Here is a 16,244-nt window from a genome sequence, read left to right on the forward strand (position 1 = left end):
ACCCCTCTAGCTCCTCTCTCTCTCCCCATTCTTACCCTCTTTTGATGCCTTAGTTTAAGACTCTGCTCGACTGTCAAATAGGAAATCCTTTCAAATGGTTTGACCCCTTTCATAATGGCCCTAGCCTTGCATATATAACATGTGAGGATAGGGTTTCCAAGTCCTTCATGAGTTCTGTTAGGCAAAAGTAGTGATATTTCCATGCCCTTGTGCTCTTTCCCGTTTGTATACTCCACTAGGATTTAGTAATTCCTCCAAATAGGTCGAGTCCTGATGTTTCCCTTCTTTTGTGAGCTGACACGAGAGAGAATATTGGGATATTTCTCGGTCAACTTGTTCCCTTGACCCATCGAAACTCATTTAGGTTCACTAATGCTCTTCCCGAGGTAACAGACAGAGTTACCCTAGGCACTAATGCACCCTTAGCCTTGCTAGGAAGCTTTATAAAGTAGGTTGCTAGTGTTTAGATAGCATTAGCTTGACAACTAAGCCTGTGAACTTGGTCAATCCTTCAGTCATCATGTCTTTCTCCTCTTAGTGGGTGAGGAGGTCATTTTACTGTATAAAAGAAACCTCCTCAAATTTTGTATAGTTTATTTTTGAACATTAGTTAGAATAGTATTTATACCCTTCTCATGCATTTAGAGAAGGGTCTAGAATTTTATCAAAAACATTTGCAAAGAATGAACTTTTGTAAGTTTGTGAATGCTTTGGTGAAATTATGGAACATGATCGTTTCTTTTAAATATCAGACTACTTTCCTTTGTTGATGCACTATTATATACTTGGAAGATAATTTGATGTCAAGAAAGGAGTTGATCTATGTCATTAGTCAAATGAGAAGAACTTCACATATATGGTACTTCTATCTTGTATGATTAATCCTGTTTATGTTTAATTAATGACAACACTTTATTTTCATGAATTATATATGAGATAATGTTCTCTCCATTAAGCGTTAATTGCACTATTGTATGATGCCTAGATGAAATTGTTTATTTTCATATATAAATAATCATATATGCGATATATAAATGGAAAAATTTGACATCATCTAGGGTAAAAAGTAGTGATGCCATATGTGTCACTTCTGAAAATGTTTCTTTTTGTAGGAAGAGTTCATCAAAGGTGTCTTCCTCGTGGTTGAATGGTTTCACTTTCACCATAGTAGTGGAGTCCTTGCCAGTGTCATTTGGGTCATACTGCCTTCCTGGGAATGTAGCTAATTTCAGAAATTTCATAATCTCTGCTTCTTTGCATGCATGTCCAAAATCATGTAGTGCAAACGCACCACATTGCAATGGAAATGTAGGCCAAATAGCCTTTTTCTGATCTTTCAACCCTCTACTCAACTCACCTTCCCCTATTGTTTGGTAGGCTATCTCCCTGGCCATTAACTTGTCGAGGACATAGTATGGGAGGAAATGCAGTGAAGCAATGCTCCTAAATACTTTGATATAGGTAAATGTCTCCTCCCCAGACCATCTAGCTACAGGTAAGATATCTACTTCATCTTTTTTGGAAAACCTAGGGGCGGTTGTGTCGTAGACTTGTTTATGGATGGGTAGCATAACTCGACAAATATTGTAAAAATGGGGGTGAAACTGGGACTCCCACATACTGTTATGGTACACATGGATAGGAAGCAGGTCTTGCACAGTGCACTTCCATCCCATAATAGGAAATTTGGAGCTAAAATAGATTGTGTCCATTACAAATGCACTCATGTTAAAATGGGGGATAAACCCTTAAATAGGGACTCCTCTTTCTCCTATACTCCATAATGGCTTTCGCCAAATTATCAAACAAAATTTGAGCCCAATTCATTATTTTTGCGTTCACAGCTGTATCTATTAATGACAGCCACTCTGGAGAAAATTTGGTACTATCGGGCTTACCAAACAATCTACATAGCATGGTTGCTGCAAAACTATAAGAGGCAAAGATAGATGTCGTAGAATACTTTCCCTCTTATCCCGTATTATCTTGCTTTCATTTTTTGTCTAGGCTCACGTAACGTCTGTTGGGTCTTCATTCTCCTTCGCAAATTTCTCGAGGAACTGTTTATTGCAGAGCTTCTGTGGCTCTAGTAAATTGTACATAAGTCGTAGGTTTTCTGCTAAAAAAGATCCCATAACCTCTTGCCTGCTATTCTTGAATTCTCTATCTGAGACATCCACCACATCAATTATCCACTTGACCATATATATATATGGGATTATCTTCAGCCTTGCGGCTATGCGGTGTAGAAACGAGCATGTTGTCTCGAAGTAGGAGGCGTTAGAGGAAACATGAGCATCGACTGTGGCCTTTGCTACCAGAGGGCTTGGTTTTTCTTCTTCTAACAAATCATGCATGGCTTCCCATGTTGAGGTTCCTCCGTCTCTACTACACATAGTATCAGAGAATAGAGGGATCATTTCTGACTTTTCAGACGTAGCTTCCTTTCCCCTCTTTGCCATTGCTCCCAACGACTCTTGCTGCGGAATTTTCCTGAAATGGAACGAAGCAAAAGCTATTGGATAGACATAAGTAAGAATGAAAATAAGATTGAATGATACAAATAAATTTGAAAAGGTGACAAGAAAGTAGTTTTAATTAAACGCAGATGAAAAGATATTGTATCACGTTGAGTCTCTTTTCAAACATAAATTCCATTAACCCATACTAAATACCCACTAATGGTTCCTTATCATTTCCTTTATTTCTCATTAATGTTTTACATCGTAAGTCGTGAAAAAAACTTTTAGGTTGGCGAGCTTGAGTTGTGAGAATGCTGATTTTGCGATTGCGATGCAATATCGCAAATCACATTATCACATTTTGATTGCGCGCTTTCTTTAAAGTTCCTTTGGTTCTTGCCGGATGCAAGAAGAGGGATGTTCTTTATTATTTTAAATCATAGCTTATTTGATGGGATTTTACCTTATAAATCTCTTTCATTTGCATAGCAGACTTAAGTGTTATTTTATAACATAGTTTGTAATCGGGTTCGGGATTTTATCGCATTTTGCAACATCACATGGTTTGTAAGGGTTCATACCTTTCTTAAGTGTTTCAGACGTGATGCGATAAGGTTGATCATCTCATCGCAATATCACATTTCGCATGTTTCAACATATTTCGTGAAGGTGTGCCCTTTGTCAATAGCGATATGCGATAAGAGCTTTATTTTAATAGGAAATGCCTTAGGACCTAGTTTAAATGAAAAAGCCTAATAACATCTAGGTTAAACAGTATGGGAAAAGGTGAGTATTGCTAGCTTTCAAAGGGTTTTGACTTGATATCTTGCTTTATTCCAAATATTTAAAAAGAAAGTGCCTAAATGATAAATTTGTTTTTTGAAGGGTTTTATCAAGGGTCCATATTAGCTACTATATTAACAAATTTGGGGGGGGGGGGGGGGGGGGGGTGGGGGGGGGGATTTGTTGAATAGCACAACAGGTTTGTACATCTTTTTGTTCATTAACTTTGTGAGAGGAATATGGATTTTCAATTTTGCTAGTTCATTCTCAATGTTGAACATAGAAAATTTTAGGGGTGAATGTTCACCCTTTGGCGAAATTAAGGGGTTTTAAATTTTTAGTGGGCGAATATTTTGTACCATAGTACATTTTTACAAATCACCTCAAATAGCCCACCTTATTTTAAGGGAGAGGGTAAAAAAGGTAAATTTAGCCCTTGAAATTAGGAGTTACAACCTTCCATTCGCCCATTTTCAAGAATAGGTTTTATTTAAGTGAATCCATTCGCCCATTTTCAAGAATAGGTTTTATTTAAGTGAATCCTATGGGCCAAAGGCCCAAATACCATATTTATAAAAGAGGTATGGTAAATTAATAAAAATATAAATAAATGAGAGGTATGGTAAATAAATAAAACATTTTTTATATTTACTCCATAAGTCACCTTATATACATGCAAGGGTGTAAACAAATAAAAATATAAGTAAAGTGGAGGTATGGTAAATAAATAAAACGTCTTTTTATACTTAATCAAAAGATATGGTAAATAAATAAAAATATAAATAAACTAGACGCATGGTAAATAAATAAAACCTCTTTTTATATTTAATCCATAACCCTCATTCTATTTATGAAATATAAATAAACTAGACGCATGGTAAATAAATAAAACCTCTTTTTATATTTAGTCCAAACCCTCATTTTATTTATGAAGGCTTCAGAAAGAGGTTTTATTTAAGTGAATCCTATGGGCTAAATACCATATTTGTAAAAGAGGTATGGTAAATTAATAAAAATATAAATAAACGAGAGGTATGGTAAACAAATAAAACATTTTTTTATATTTACTCTATAAGTCACCTTATATTTACGAACACTCAAAAAATGTGTTATATTTAGGTGAAACCTATGGGAAAAATACTATGGGACAAATACCATGGACTAGATTGTTATTAATACCATGTAAAAAAACATTATTAACCCTAATATTAGTATTAATAAAAATAAAAATGGCACAGGGTATTCACCCATGGTATTCACCAAAATGGCACATGGTATTGACCCATGGTATTCACTTGGAATGTAGCCTATTTAAATGGGGGAATTAAACCAACATAGATCCATTTTACTCTGGATCTACTAACCCGAGAGGTATCAAATATCGTGATATGCAAACTGGCATAGAGTGAAAAAATATTTGATCTGATCAAGAGTAAAAATGGATGTTGTAATTTAATGTATGTTAAACATTTTAGCTTGGTTAAAATAAAAAATAAAATAAAAATCAACTATTAATTTTATTAATTTTTATAAATTACTAATAGTAATTTTTAAGCTCTAGGTTTATGATAACCCATGGTAATACCATGGTATTCATGTGAGCATAGACTATTTAAAGGGGAAATTCTATCATCTTAGATCCATCTTAATTCTGGTCTACCAAGTGCTCAGATGGATAAATAGATTTCATCCCCCTAAGAGTGGTAGATGTGCAGTTAAGATGTATATAGGTTGGTTTTAATGATAATGAAGATATTAAATAGACTTAGGAAATTATATTGTAAAAACATCTTAAGGTGAATGGTTAAAGCATAGACATTGGACAAGTATATTTGTATACTTCTGTTTTAGACTGAAACAAATCCAGGGCTAAAAGGAATGGATTGATTGCACTAGTCATCCTTCTATAACTTTTCAACATATGCTGGAGTAAACAGATTGTAATTTGGGTAATTTTTCTAATTACAAACAGGAACATACTTGTGTATTGGCAGGGTGGTTACGAGGTCCCTAGAAGTAATGAATTTGAATTTTTCGTGGTTTTATATATAGTATTACGTTTTTTCTCATGCTTTCTGTGAATGGCACGGGTGAATTTTATCCTACACCCACTAAGTTATCGATATGTAATTTCTGTAATTTTTATTTCAAAAAATATTTTAAAGAAATGCAATGATTTCATTTGTGTATTCAGTAAACACAAGATTTTATAATTGAGTAAAATATTCACCATGCATAGTGAGAGATTCGCCAAAAAATTATATATACATATCATATTATTGATAAAATCACCTCCATTTTTCTTATATACCATGGAGATTTGCCCATTTATTATACATGTAAATTTAGGGGGGGTTCTTAAAATTTTCCCCGATGTTGAACGACGTTCGAATCTTAATCAAGTTGGGAAGTTCAAATTGATTTGTGATTTGTTTTGTCATAGACTCTTTTTGTTGACTGGTGGTTGGGATATCTGTTTGAGTAATTTTAGAAACACTATGAACTATCTTCTTGATAGGGATTTCTACTTTTTTCTTACCAGAATTATCCACAGTTTTCTTAGGAATACTATCTGTGGTTTTCCTAGGTTCAATTTCAGATGAATTTTTAGTAGGATTATCTGAGTTTTTGGTGTTGAGAGTGTCTGGATTCTTTTTTCTCCTAAGGTTATACTTCATATGGACTTCCATTATGGAATTTTCAAACCCTTGTTTATATTCATTTGATTCTTAAGAATCTAGTTCAGTTTGAGCTAGGAGAAAAAGTTATTGCTCCTCTTGAGTGAGGAAAACTATTTCTTCATTATTTATTCCCATCGGATTTATTTGATTATCATCCAAATATTAAACAATATTCCCCTCATCATCTATGTAATTTTCCTGAAAAGGAGGCCGAACCTGCTGGTTTGGACCCTTTTGTTCTCTTTGTTTAATTTGGGGAACATTCCTTCTAAAGTTTTGGTTTCTATTTTGAGGAGCATTTTGGTTTTCTCTCACTTGAGTTTGGTCATTTAGGTTTACTCTTTGCATCATTTGATTTACTACTCTCACTAGGTTATCAATTTTATGATCAATAATAGAAGTAGAAGGTTCTTCTTTTATAGTAACTTTGCGTTGAGATTTTAATTTGGCCTTCTTGGCTAAGATGTTAGTTTCAACTTTAATAGAATTAGCTTTCATTTCTTCCAAAGTTGCCGAGTCTCTTTCTCTAAGTTGATATTCCATATCTACATCAAAACCATCAGGAAAATCAATTAAAGCTAGGCTAGGGGAGGGCTTGATGTCTTGTGGAATGGAATTGTAAACAGTATTAAATCGTTCACAATACTCTTCCACACTTTCAGTTGGTTTTCTTTTTAGTGTTTTATATTCATTTAGGAGTTGAAGTTGATTTTTCTTAATCTCCCATCTAGCTAAGAAAGTTTGATGGAAAGAATCAAGGTTGGCTATACTTCCTGCATGTAAACCCCTAAACCATCTCTTGACATCACCTCCTAAAATCTGAGCAAACAATCTCATTTTAACATTAGCTTCATCTACTTCTTAAAGGTCAAACACATCATTCATCCTATCCACATGCTGCTGAGCAGTATAAGAACTAGTGTTATCAAAGGTCACAATTTTACATTGGTAATCTTCATGCATAGAATTTAGTTGGTTGGGTAACACCAAAGGTGCATACCTACCCGCCATAACTGGTCTGGAAGATTGACTAGAAGATGGACCTGATGTAGGTGTAGTTGCAATAACTATAGGGATAGTAGGAATAATAGTTTGAGATACTACAGGTGAGGAAGTGGAGACAATGGAATGAGTAGGATTGGGAGGTTATAGATGAACAAACTAGGAATATTGGGTGGACAAAGAGGCTGCTACAACTATTAAAGAAGAAAATTCAATATATTGTTGAATATAAGATTCTTCAATAACTTGGTCCAAAACTGAAACTAGACCTTGTAATTTGTCAAATTGTTGTAAGAATTCAAGATCAAGAAACTGGGTTTGGGGTATGTATGGTTGCAATAGGGCTTTATCAATGACAGTATGATCTACAAAAGCCTCAGATTTTGATCTAAACAAACTATGTTGTAAAGGCAAATCAAAGTCTATATCTTGAATAGTTTCAAATTTCTTTGGAAGAGAGTTAGGCCTTAACAAAGGAATATTCTTAAGAAGAGAATTGAATCTAGAGAAAGGACTATTACTACCTTGACTCTCTGTCAGACTTCTCTTTCTCACCAATTTTTCTGGATTGTTATAGACATATTTGGGCACTGCAACCCCAATCACATATGTCCATAAAACCAAGGGCTTCTAAGTCCCTAAAAGTGTTGTTTGATACCCTAAAGGAGCAAGGTCAGTTGATTACATCATCTCCTAGAAGTTCTTCATGAAAAAATACTCAGAACTGGTCAAAACTGGACCATACAGACTGCTTAGTGCTAAGGGTGCGATGCATCTCACCTGACACATGCAAAAAGTGCTATGAATACTGAAAATACCTTCTGCAGTGCGTGATGAGTGAGAGCAGACAAATGGCAGAGGCAGTTTGCTAGGTGGAAACCCAGAGAATCTTCTAGAAGCTGCCCATTTGACACTTGCCTCTCTGAATTCGCTCGGGGATGAGTAAGAGATCATGAAATCTCCAAGTGGAACCACGAACTATCAATGAGATGATACTAATCAAAATCCCAGAAGCTGACTCACCCACCTGCAAACATCTATATATGGATCCCTCATCCTAGATATCCAGAGGCTGGAATCTTGTATTTTTTAAGGAAGTGCTGTTGGTTTCTCTGTGCAACATTGTTGGGTGATCTAAGCTTTTCATGAGGTGAAGAGGGCTTTCATGCTGGGAGAATGGCGCTGAGTCAGACCAATGGGTTGTAATCATCTCTTCTACTACTTCTATCAATAAATCTATTTGAGTTTTCCCCCATATGTTTGTGTATCTCTGAATCTTGTTTTGATATATGCATTTGTATGGTTAATATATATCTGATCCTATATTTTTTATGGTTATAGATCTCTATGCTTTGATGGTATCATGCTACTTTGACTCCACAGGTGTTCTTTGAAGCAGGACAATTGAGGAAAAAGTGGTGAATTTTTGTCAAAGGGGAAAGGAAACAAGCAAGGAGCCAAGAGAAAGACTGAGGTTGGTACTCTCTGCTTCTTTCTCATCTATCTCTCATAAAGGAAAACACAAGTAACTTTAGTTGTTTGTTTCTAAGATAGTTACCCGTCTTAGTGGGACTAGCAGCTCTGAATGGACACTAGTTTTCCCGATAACAAAATGGCGAATCTGCTGGGGAGCGAATAACGTTTTTGCTTTATAAACTACAGACGAAGCCTGAAGTTAAGCCAGCTAGCCTTTGAACTGCATTTGCCATGCAAGTGCATAGTAGATCAATGTTGCTTCAGTCCATCTCTGGGTTTTGTTTATAAACTGAACAACCAACTTGAAAACATCCTAAGTGCCCTGGTGGTAGCTCAAGTAACCTCATTAGATCAGCCCCTATGCTCTGTATTTACTGAATATCATTAGCTCAGCCTAAATCCCTGAACTAAGCTGCAAACTGTGACCAAAAACCAAGTTAAAGTCTTGTCCCTAGACCATCGCACTATCTCCTTTTGACAGTCTAGATGCATTGCACCTCCCGTGTGTTGTAGGTGAGATGCATCCCTGTTTCCCTGCGTTACAGGTGCGATGATCAGATAAGACTATTTCTGCCTCCAGATTTTGGTTTTTTCTTCATTGTCTTCAGCTTTATTCATGAGTTTTGTTGTATGTGATCAGTATACCACTGTTGAAACTCCCTTCCTTTGCATTATTCAGCCTCCATTGTACAAAGAATTTTGAATGTTTTTATGTATTTTTCGCCATTTACAGTTCTCCTTTACAAAAAGTGGCTTAATCGAATTGTCGTCTTTTGATTTGGAAGTGTCGCAAGTGTTGTTTTCAGTCAAAGAAAAGAATCCTACTCTTTTTGATAGTCGATTACACTATTACTCTTGTATTTGATTTGAATTAATAGTATTTCAAGTGTCGAAAGTAGTTTTCAAATTGAAGTTGAAAGTGTCGTTCTTAGCCTTCCTTTCCTTTTTTAAATTTGAAATCGCAAAGTGTTGTCTTAGCCTTCCTTTCGTTTTTTGAATTCGAACTCGCAAAGTAGTCTTCCTTTCATTTTTTGAATTTGAAATCGCAAAGTGTCGTCTTCGTCCTCCTTTCGTCTTTTGAAGAGAAAATTGTTAGTACTGTCGCTTTGAGAGAAAAGATAGTTTAGATTTGTACTTAGCATTATTTTTGTCATTCACACATTAAGAAAGTGGAAAACAAATACATTCATGTGCATTTGCATTTAGACTGCTTGTTGATTTTGATTTAGTACAGTGCATCTAGTGTGTGCTCTCTGCTCTATGTTGAAAGAATTTCGCTTCTCTTTCCTTAGTAGCTAGGATTTTCATTGCAAAAAGAAGAGTAAACGACTGTTTATCATCTTAGATTGCATACTTAGGAATTGTATATCTACATCACGCGGTGAACCTTGAAGGCAAACTTCTTAAGAAAGATCAACTGTAAAATAAATTCAATGAACATAAAAACGCTTTGGAATCTAACGCACAACATTTAGAAGTCTAGCTAGAGACATGTTCTGGTGTCGTAAAGCCTGGTAACTATCACTTTCATCGTAGGTTGGGTGATTCCTCCTCTTTGAGACGACAAGTGCCAGTACAGACTTGTGCTCCCACGCACTGTCGAGTATATATTGGGATACCACAATAGGCTATATCCTTTATCCTTAGGAAGCCGTGTCTTCCACCCTATCGATCACAATGCACTGAACACAACATTCGGGAAGATTGACTGCCGTACCATAAAAAGTATTCTACAGTTTTGTGATTGGTTTGGTAATCCCTCTGTCTAGATTTATAGAGAAGTCTCTTTCGTTCCTTTTCAGAATCCTTAAAAGAAAAGGTCCATCTAAGCACTTGTCACTTCAAGCTCATTAAAAATTAAAGGTGACTAGAGTCATCTTTACCTTTTTCTCGACTCTTAAAAATTGAAAAAGCAAGTTGTGTCAAAGCCTCATAATTTTTTTTTAATCAGAATAACGTCCCTGTTCCCTTGTTGATGTTAGGTTGAGAAAATGGAGTCCACTAACCAAGGATTTCCCCTTGGGGGGAATCCTAGTCCCTTCTCCTCTTAGGGAGATGTTGGTGCACCTCATATGGACACATTGTCCCTTCCAGGACTGACAATTGGCCTGCTAGTATGGATTTTCTCGACCTTTGTCGTTCAGAACGTCGTGATTCCTAAGCAATCAAATCAACAACCAGATGATACTAGAGTTACCCGCCAACCTTCTACTTCATTTATGTCTCCCTCTCCTTCTTCCTCTTCGCTTGGTGAAGTTAGTAACACTAAAAACCAAGTAACTGAGAAGAAGAAGAAAGGGAAGGAGAAGAAGAAGAAGAAGCCAACGACGAAAGGGGGCAACCATGCATCATTTGGAAAAAATCCACACACTGCACCATCCAGGCCTAAATCTCCATGTGTCATTTGCAAAGGGAACCACTATCATCAAGATTGTCCCTGCATCCCATGGATCCTAAGGAACTGGTCCCTCCACTTGCACAATCCGGTGTCCTCAACCTCTGATGATCATGTTGAAAGTACACCATCAACTAGTGAAAACAAAGTCAATGGACAGAAAGGAAGATCTAAATTTCCTTGCAGACTGTGTGAAGGTGATCATGCCCTCCACCGTTGTCCCTTCCTTGATGAAGCTAAAAGAGTCTTGGATAACCATCCTGTGTCACTACAACGACTTCCTCCTGGATACAAGAAACTCTTATTGAGTCCATCGCTAGTTGAAAATCCAACTGACACACCTTTGTTGTTGGTCGAAGCATCTATCACTGAAGATAAACCCTCTGAGTCCACCCCGGACAAAAGTCAACAGGTCGAGACGACAGTCAACCCAATCTTTTCTTTAGAGGATCCACCTTCAGATGATACCGTCACCAAAGAGAATGAGAACGAAACCATTCAAATTCTCTTCGTTAACACAGAATCCGATGAACATGGAGGCAATCTACTCATTCCTTTACCGTAGGAAGGAAGTTCGTCAGAGATTTACCCGACCATTTATTCGGTCCCTCCTCCAAGCAACCTAGTCATTTCCTTCGACTGGAATCTACTACACAGACCCTGCCTACCATCTAATTTACCATTCTGAATCATAGTACAAGCTTACAGAATGATCATGGTTGGTACTATCATAGATGAAGGGGATTCTGTGAGTATCCTTTCCTCAACTGCTTGGAAAGTGCTTGGTTCGCCATCGCTTCTGTTATCACTTAGAACTAAAAATTTGATGCATATAGTTGTTTGTCCTAGTCCAATGACAAAGGTCTGTGTCAAGTTGATTTCGTTTTATTTTTTCTTACTTAGGATTTGGAGTTTTAAAAGTTTTTAATTCAAACCATACTCGAATCCTATTGGTTCTCCTCCACCCATCATTGTTCCATAGTCATGTCTTGTCTTATCCAAGTCACCGTGTCTTTTAGTGATTTCGCAGCGTAATCCCATTTGCCAGTTTCGCAGCGCAATCATGGTTAAGCAATTTCGCAGCGCGTCATGATTAGGCAGTTTCACAGCGCATCATTAGAATTTAAAACTAACAGCGCTGCGAAATCGTGGATTCGTGCATTTCACAGCGAATCTTTCCCGAAATGTCAAGTTCGTAGGTGAATCACCAATTGTGTCCACTCATGTCAGTTTTTGTACCTCTCGTATCACGTTTGAACGCTCATTTGCCACTACCCCACCAATAGATCTGTTGATATGCACAGAAATATCATTCCCAAGAGATTTTACCGTGCATAGACCTTAATGATGGTCGTAAGTGCTGCATGAGTGACAAGTCTGCCTGATTATGTATTGAAGTGTTTCAATGAAACAATTTGAATTTCAAGCGAGGCTGATTTCAAGCGAGCCTGATTACAAGCGAGGCTGAATTAAAAAAAAAGAGCTGAATCACCATTTCAACCGGAGCTGTTAGACTTTGTGTGTGAAGATCTCAAAGGGAAAATGGAGAGGAAAGAACACAGATCCGGTAAATGCCAGAGGACTGAACCTGAAGGTCTGGACATAGCGTTGAGGGATGAAGGCGTGAAGAAAGCGTTCAAAGATGCCGGGTGCTGGAACTTTTGCAAAAAGCTACAAGGAGGACATGCGCAGGTAACTAAAGAATTTGCGCTAAACTTCACTGGTTTAAATTCAAAGATAGCTATGCTAGAAGTACAGGTTTCTCCAGAAGCAATATCTACTGTGACAGAGATCCCAAGAGGACGGGAATAATGGTTTAAAAATTTTAAGTTTGATATGAATCCTTGTAAGGAGTTTTTAAAGGAGGCATATGTAAATGAAGACTTAACAAAAGCAGTGCCCAGAAATTATGTCAAGGAACATTATGCTCTTCTTCTCACCTGCATACAAAAATATTTGACCTGTGAAGGAAGGTACAATAAGGTCTATTCTTACCATTTCAAACTGCTTTTGCATTTCACTGGGAAAGTCGCCATAGACATTCCTTTTTACTTGTTTCACAGTTTGAGTAAGATGTGTGATAAGGTGCAGCTGAGGAAAGAGGACTGTGAAACCTCTTTGTTTCATCATGGTTTGATCAAGTTGCTAGTTTTAGATGGCCTCCAAAATATAGGCAGAGACTAGAATTCGTTTCTTTTCATGGCTGGATTCCAAAGCAAGACTGGCCTTACTCCACAACCAGCCAGAGAATTCACAATAGCTGAGCTTCAAAAAGAAGTAAGAGCTAAAAAGCAAACCAAGACACAGCTAAGGAAACCAGTGAAGCCACTAATCATTCAGGAACAACCTCAGCAATCAACAAAGGAAAAATCTCAGGATAAGAGGACTGTACCTGAAACAAGCAGATCTGAAGCAGTCTCAAGGGTAAAGACAAGAAGCCAGATAAATAAGGAAAAAGGTAAAGCCATATCTGTTGAAGAGAGCCCAGTGTCTAAGGCAAGCTTGAATGATTTATTACAGGCCATTGAATTCGAGCAGTCTGAACCAGTTCATATTGATTTGACACAGTCACCGCAAGAGGGTACCAAGAAGTCTAAGGCCTCAAAAAGGCTTAAGTTCGATGAGCCAGGTGAAGAATTTATTTTTAAACCCAGAAGACCTATTACAAGGAAGCAAGTAAAGGAAGCGCTGCCAAGAACAGAGGAAACCGAGAAAGTTAAGCAAAAAGATACAAGCAGAACAGTCATCACATCTCAAGGAGATAATATAGCAGCCATAAAGAGCCAATTAGAAGCAGCTAAATATGAGATTGCCAAACTGAAGAAAGCTGCTAGAGAGTATGCAGTCGTGTATGCAAATTATCGTAAAGCTGTGTGGAAAGGAAGTGAAACCCTAGAAAACCAGTTGAATTCAGTAGTTGATGGCCATGCACAATTTCACACATGGACAATACCAGCAATCAAAGAGGCCAAATTCATTAGAAAAATAAATATGCACCTAAGAGCTGAGAATAAAGCTATGAAGAAGAAAATTGAAGACTTGAAGGCACAGCTAGGCCAGTTACCTGCTAAATGAATTTTCTTTTCAAGAAAGGTTTTGTTCCAAATTTTTGTCAAATTTGCTTAGTCTTATTGTTTTTGAAGACAGGTAAATCCCTGCTATATATATGAAAAGTCGAAGGGAGTTTTTGGCAATCAAATGTTGGGTGATAAAGGTCTCGGGTCAAAGGCAAGCTGTTTCAAATAATTCAGCAGTTTCGTAGCGCGCTACGAAACTGCTGTAGGTGATGATTTTAACGCAGACAGGCAGTGTTGTATTATGAGCGGGAATTTTGAAAGGGAGACACCTAAAGGATATGCAAGACATCAGATGGAGCTACAATAGTCATTCAGATCAAGACAGGTGTACCTTAAAAAAGGTGGAATATTTTAACCCAAGTTTAAATTTCTGTTGTAAAGCCACTTTATCACCGTTCAAAGGGTATTAAATGAGTTGCATACAAGGAACTTTTGCCTGCACACATGTCCATCGATGCAGCCTACAACACATCAGGAACGTGGCAGTGTTCCATATTTTGGGTTATTAAAGGCTAGAGGACATGCTGCTGTACATTCGAGCAATTTGAGGAAAACTGGAACCGAGAAGCAAGGGACATCTCCTAACACTACTGAGCAGTTAAAAGATTCAGCGTTCAAGGTCGATATGGAGTATTAAACATCCAGCTCAGCCAAATCGAAAAAGGGACCAGGTGTCAAAGAACAAGGAGAAGTCATTATGCATGGAAAATAGAGTTAGAGTCATAGTTAATTTAGAACTCTTTAAAACTCCAGTCAGCACTTTATTGTATTTAATAGTTAGTTAAATAGCTGATAGGTGTCATTAGAGGTAGTTATCGAATTCCCCTCATGCTGGAGGAGGAAGCTCGAATTAGTTAGAATAAGGATTCTATATATAGCTGAAACAAAAATGTAATGAGGGTTGGATATTTTATAGAACAGAGTACTGTTTTGGCTTATGTAAAGACAGAATTCAGTAATATAAGTTGGCTGCTTTTCTTCTCAGGATTCATGAAGGATTTCCATGTTCAGAATGTGTGATTTTATTCTTTCCTTAATGTCTTTTAAAGTTGCAGAGATGTGTAATCACTCAGAATTCACTGATTGTGCTTTGATTTCCTGTATGCATTTATGAACTGTGGTTTTATATGAGTTGTGTTCTGAACATCCAAATGCTAAATGCCCTGACTTCTATGTAAAGGCAGTATCATTGTTTGCTGAAGTATGGTTGACTCCATAGGCCCAATGGAAACTTATGTAATGTTTGTCCAGCCTTCATACTTGTTAATGTTATTTCACAAGAGTTAGCCATCTTATTATTAGTCAAAATCAATAACCCTTTGAGAGAGCCCTCTCAGGCTAAGGAGGCTAAGCCTTAGTCAAAAGATTGGTTTGAAACAGTTACTTGAAGTCTTCCTGGTTTGCAGCCTTCAAGGGCTTGATTTTGAGATAACATTTTGGTGCGTCTGCCGGGAGTCTGAAGATTACTCATTCCCGAAATTATGAAGCTGAACTTCTGAAGGTAGCAGGAGCTCAGAAAGGTTTTCGAGGCTGCATTCTACCTTGGTGACTCCATTCAATCTTAAAGTTAAAAAAGGTGGCTTCGAGAGGAAGATATACAAGGAGTAATCCTGACCCAAATCCACCTAGTCCTGTGGATAATCCCAACATTATCTCAAGGAGCAGGCAAAGATTTTCTGATATACCAGGTACTTCAACCATTTCAAAATCTTTGTTTCCTGAATTTTCTAGAAGTCCTGAAGATAAAATTGTTGATGATAAAATTCAAGAGGTATTGTTGAGGTCTGAGAACGAAGAAGAGCTTATTGGAATTATTTTAGATTTACAAAAAAGAGGCATTGATACTTCATATTTAGTGTCACAAAAAGATAAAGAAGAGTTTTGGGAGGTTGTTACTTCAGAATTGCTATTAGAGGAAGAGGACTTAAATCAACTCAAAGAACTTGATCCTTTTGAAGTTTTGCTCAAATCTAAAATTGGTTTACCTCTCCCAAATTGGAGTTCTTTTGTCAGTGGTTTGCAAAGCCCAAATAGCCCTTTTCGTACCAATACTTTATCTTCTGCCTCTGTTAGTCCAAATAGTCCTCAGACACTATCTCACACTAGATCTGCTCCCACTGGTCATACAATACCTGTTGACACTGCTCCTCCTTTCATTATGGCTATACTTGCTAGGTATGCTCCTCTGGCTCTCCCTGCTGTTTTACATGATCTTCCTAGTAAATATGCTGCTAGGATTCCAACATGGGGAGGTAATGAAGATATTACAGTAGAGGAACATGTGGATAGGTTCAATGATTTTGTTGACAGGGAAGAAGTGGATGATGAAGATGTAAAACTAAGATTGTTTGCTCAAACTTTTATTGGG

The sequence above is a fragment of the Pinus tabuliformis genome, chromosome 8 (assembly GCF_031772625.1).
Source record: "Pinus tabuliformis cultivar Carrire ecotype Pingquan chromosome 8, CPIR1, whole genome shotgun sequence".
In the NCBI taxonomy this organism is placed as follows: domain Eukaryota; kingdom Viridiplantae; phylum Streptophyta; class Pinopsida; order Pinales; family Pinaceae; genus Pinus; species Pinus tabuliformis.